Source organism: Excalfactoria chinensis, chromosome 2 (genome assembly GCF_039878825.1).
Source record: "Excalfactoria chinensis isolate bCotChi1 chromosome 2, bCotChi1.hap2, whole genome shotgun sequence".
NCBI classification, from domain to species: Eukaryota; Metazoa; Chordata; class Aves; order Galliformes; family Phasianidae; genus Excalfactoria; species Excalfactoria chinensis.
In genome coordinates, this window is record NC_092826.1 from 19,898,719 (window position 1) to 19,904,376 (window position 5,658).

Below are 5,658 nucleotides of genomic sequence, written 5' to 3' on the forward strand. Positions count from 1 at the left end.
CTGTAACTTGAATAAAGTTCCTTAAATACACACTTAGGGGCCCAAGCTTCCCTTGTTGAACTGGATTCTGAATTTCTACCCTCGCCTGTTGTGATGATTTTACCAAAGGGTTGTAAAAGTCTGAATAGGAGGTATCAGCAAATTGTCCTTTATCCATATCTGCAAGACTTTTCTATTCTAGAAACTGTCGGTCACAAAATGATCTTTGAGGTGCCCTATCATTCCATTCTTAGTATCATTATAAACAAATTTCCCGTATCAGTAATTCCTTGGATTACCTTTTAAAATCATAGGTTCAACACATTGCCTGTTGAAACCATTTGAAGAGAACGTGTTTTCAGTAAGAGTACATGCGTTCAGTGAGAGCTGGCATACATCACATAGCAGCTCAAGTTCCTTTAGAGATCCTCAAGGAGTACCCTGTGAAACTGGCAACTTACATTTTTATGAATTACGAGTGCATCAGTGGTTTTTTTCCGATGCCATCGTATATTTCTAAAGAATGTAAATAAAGTAAATAATTTATCACTTAAAAATATCAGGCAAACTAACTGAATGAATGCATACAAGACAAGAATGACTGCAATTAAGTGACAGAACAGATATGAAACAAGACAGTATGGCGCCTTCTTCCTGACAATCAACGTTAAAATAACATTAACTAGTAAGCTCAAATAAATAAAAAATAAGTCCAAAAATAAATCAAAGTAAGTATAATAGAATGATGTTAGTCTCAAGTTTGCTTCAAGACATCCTGTCTCTTCTGGTAACACTTTATACGTATTATCTTGCTCACTCAAGAACTTTTACACATAAAGGAAATGAATACATGCTAAAGAGAGTTCCAGGTACCCTAATCTCAATGGCTATTGTTTGCAAAAAGCAAAGAACTGTTTTCAGTTGTAAACCAACAGAATTACTCAGGATTTAGTGACTCAGGGTGTAATTCAGGCCCATGTAGAATACCAGGACAAGACCAATGTGTGGTGAATTCATCAATTCTGTATCACGTTCACTTTAACTCTCACCTTCGGCCCCAGAGAACCCAAGTCCAGTTAGTGATCCCAGCACATTGCAGAACAAAATGTGCTCATTTCAGTGCCACCCACCTTGAAACAGAGAAGAAAACCTGAAACTCTCTTTCAGTATGTGTTTGGAAGACACAAAAACCTCAGCATTAGCCAATTGTTTAAAAATGAGAACATAATAAAATCATGATATATAAACCATACACATTTCACTTGCAGGTCTCTGTCTAGCCAAGTGGTTTCAAACACTCACACCAAACCTTTTTGTTGTCGTTGGCTGAAGATGTTCACTTGATTTCTTCACAGCTCTGATAAGTGCAGCAGCATCCCTAAAACAGTCCTTAGTTGCATCTCAAAATAGTCTGATTAATCAATCTTACTCAAAAGTGTTGTACTTTATTCTTCTGTGTAGCTTTTTAGTTTGCATTTAATGATCCAAAATCAAGCCAGGTACAACACAGAAACAAACTGAATTTTCCATGGGAAAGTGAATGCACCAGCACCAAGACATTTGTTCTGAAACAAGAAAACAGGCACACACACACATGCCCATGGAGCTACACTTTACACTTGGTCAGCCAGGCCTCTCACATTAACTCCCAGCTAACTGGAAGGACACTAACTCTATGCCCATAACATCAGTCCATACCCAAAATGTTTGAAGATTTAAACCCAGTGTACAAGATGATGGAACAAGAACTTTGATTCTTCAGCCAGACGCATCATTTTTAATAAACAATGGACTATGGATGGAGAGGTGAGGGGTTTAGAGAGGGTTTTCAGCACTTTGTTGATGAAGCAAAGGGAGAGAGCACGTGAGACCCAGCAGTTTTAACTGCTTTCCATTTGGTGATGGAAAATAGCAGCCTTATCCACAATGCATGTTTTTTATCACTGGCACCTGACACAGAGTCAAAATCTGACTCACTGTAGACCAAAAAAAAGGAACAAAATGAAAAGTCCAAACTTCACCCTACAGTAACGTCTCTGTTTGGTCAGTCTACAAGAATGCCCTGAGGACAAAGCGGGTCAGTTGATTCAAGAGCCCAAACAGACTGCACAAGAGAGGAACGAGGCATCTCATCTACTAACGCCATCAGTAAAGCTTTAAGTTTGACTTGTAAATCACAGGCTTTGGATATGGAAAGAAATGAAGGTACCGAGGACAGATTCCTAAAAATGTTGATGTAAGTTTTACTCCATAGAGGCAGTGATACTCTGAAGATTTTACTATTGATAACTGGAGGGCAAGGAGCTGAAAGCCCTACAGAAGTGAAAAAAGATGGCAAAAGGATACTTCTATATACAACATAATAACCTGAAAATCGACCATAAGAGCATGTAACATTCACAACAGCAAAGATTTTGAGCAGCAGCTATTAGAAAAGTGGCTCAAGACAGAAGGACCCCACAAAACAGAGCTGCCATCTCTCCTTCCCACCCCCACTAGAGGCCATAGATTTGCAGGATCATCTCTCCAGAGGAGTGCCCTTTGCTAGGCTGCCTTTCCTCATGTCCCCATTCCCAGGAACAAAAACAACAGTCAGTCAGAACATCTCCATTTTCTGCTGCCTCCTTACACCAGATCCAGCAGCACCGTGCCTCCCAGCCCGGCAGCATTCACCAACTTGTAGGAGCTATTCCAGCCGACTTCCTGACTGGAGTGAGGGTAACCTCCCCCAAAATCCCCACTCTACTAAGCAGATAACCCTCCCTTGCTACTCATCCACTTTTAATCAGATACAGTTAAGCACGGAGCAGAATGACTAAACACTTCCAGGGAAAAATGATGACAGGGAAGAAGAACTGAACGCTGTGCTGCAGGGAGAAGGAAAGATATCTGGGGTTGTTTTCATTTTTTCCCACTCCATTTCTTCCTCTCACGTAAGAAGAAAGTAAAGTGAGAAGCGCTGTAAATAAGCATACATGTATATACTTTTATATGCTAATGTGTCTAACTCCACAAATGAGTTCTAGCTCCCAGCTGCTGACAAGTATGCCTGACAGGCTGAGATAGTGAAAGTGCAAGTCACCGAACAAAGAGCTGTGTGGAAGGCAGCACAGAAAATGCTGCTGAAGAAAAGGGAAACTGCTTAAAGCGTTTCTTTTTAAGAGGCTGAATTCCTTGGTCAAAACGGCAGCAAGAAGACAAAACGTAGCATTCCACACCAGGGGAAAAGTGCAGGAAAGATAAGGGTAGCAGACAGCAGGAGAGTATCTGTTTGAGAGCCGGCATATGCAAAGGTGAGTAATGCCTAATTCCTTGGATCGGTTTCAAATGGCAGCGTTCGTGAAACCCAGAGAAGTGGAAATGGTGTTTGGCAAAAATAGCCCACTTAAAGGTGAGTGAGTGCAGAGCCTATCGACAAATGGGGCTGCTAGCAAACAAAACTATGGTTAGTGGCTGCTGGGGGTGTTGCGGGCAACGTTCCATTCACTCCAAAACCAGAAATAATGGAACAAAGTGAATGGAAAGGCCGATGTTTTCCTTCTGCAAAACTACTAACGCTGCTTACAGTGCTGCAGCCTACTTACAGTGCTGCAGCTTCACAGGGGGTTCTCCTATACCTCCTGGAGATACCAAAGAGAGATGTGTACCTGTGCTTCATCTGACATACACTCCAGCAAGATTTATTATACGTATATTCTATATTCGGGTGGTTGCCATTTCAATGAGAATTTTCTACAAAATAAAGGTTTAAAGCTTATGTCAAAAATGAACTCTCAAACCTAACTTGAAGCAAGTTGCTGTGCTATGATACCATCTGTGTTCATGTACAGCTCTCAAGCTCTCCTCCTATTGCTTCCTAAAGCAGTAATGATAAAAAATAAAAACAGATATGATGGAGACCCTTAGAGATCAGCACCGTGTGTTGGAATACACGATGAAGCGGAGCCTTACCATGCTTGTTACAGAAACAAACCTCTGTATCCGCATACTGCAACAAAGCATCCCCGGGGAAATAAAAATGAAGGTTATATTCTCCTTCATGTTTAGATTGAGCGTGGGTGATCTCCTCACCTGTCCCAGCCAGGAAAGCCTGGTGGGCCCTGCTCTACCCAATACCGTTCTGAACACCGCTTTTCTCAGCTCCTTTCTCAAACATCCCAGCACCGTTCCACGTGAAAGCGGGTGACATTCTGTAAATGCTGGAGTAGATGGAAGGCACCAGAATGGTTGAGAAAGGGAGGAAAGTAATCCAGTGTTAAATCAGCATACGAGATAGCAGAAGTTGCTGGACAAAACAAGGATAAAAATGCACACTGTTACAAACCTCAGCATGTATCTTGGGCTACAAGAAAGGGCGGTAAGAGGTCCATAAGCCAGTGCTACGGGTAAAGATTCACCGCAGAAAAGTAACAGTTCTTTATATTGCACAATTTCACAGGTAAATGAAAGTCCTCTTCTTAAGAAATCAGTAGTGTAACGCAGGGCTTAATTTGGAGCCTTCCTGACGTTGTTTTTAAGACTGAGAAATAAAATCCCCATCTTGGCCGCTTGGCCATACTTTCAGTTCGCGGGTCTCCACCAGCGCACAGGGAAAGGAAGGCAGGGACGCCGCACACGCTGTGCTCTAGTAGCGCTCCAGCCCAGCCCTGTCCAGTTACTTGTCGAGAGCACAAGCATGCTCACAACTTCCTCTTGCTTTCCGAGAATCACCTCGCTCCTCCTATGCTAATCCCACACGCTGCCCTGCCGAGACACTTGGAGGACTCTGCCTACACAAACACCCGTCTGTCCCGCACCAGCCGTTCGCGTGGTCAGCGAAGCACACGCCCGTCGTGCAGGCAGGGGCAGCGGGCAGAGCCGCCGCTGTTTTCCAGTCCCTGCTCCACAGCTGAGATGCGGCAATCGCCCACGTGACCGCCGAGTAAGGCTGTGTGTCAGCTCTTGCACTGAGCAGCAGGGTGGAGTGCGCGCTGGAACCTCCATAAATATGAGCCTGGAGGGAGCCCATCTGAGGGGATCTCCCTCTTCCAGCGAAGATGGTTCTGCTCCGCTGCGGGTCTCTAAGGGGGAACCTCCCCGAGCCCTCCTTTGTCACCGACCGCGCTGAGGAAGCCGACAGGGAAGCTCTCCTCGCAGCACCGCGGCCTGCCGGCCTCGCACGCCGAGCCGGGGCCGGAGCGCGGCGTTACCACTCGTTGTGTGCGGCGTTACTGCTCGTTACCCCCCCCCCCCACCCCCCCTCGGCGCCCGCCATCCTTCTCGGCCCGCACCCCATCCCGGCGGGATTTGCCCTCCCCGCTCCGGGCACGGCGGGGCCGTTGTGACTTTGCGACTCGCGCTGAGCTCGGGCCGGGTGGGAAACACAAAGGCGGTACAGAGAGGGAAGGAAACGAGGGGGTCGGGGGGGAAGGGGGCGGACGCCCACACGCGCCGCAGCCCCAGGGGCAGCTCCGGGCCGGCCGACTCTCCCCGCGCCGGCCGAGTGACGGCGGCCGGGGCTGAGGGGCGGGGCGGGGCGCGGCCCCGCGGCGAGGGAAGCGGCGGGGGCCGCCGGGGACAGGGGGACGCGCGTTCCCGCGGGCGGGGCCCGGGCTCGGCCGCCGCCCTGAGCGCCGCGCGCCGGGGGAGGCGCGGGCTCGTGCTCGCGCCCTCGCCGTTGCCATGGCGCCGCTTGACGTC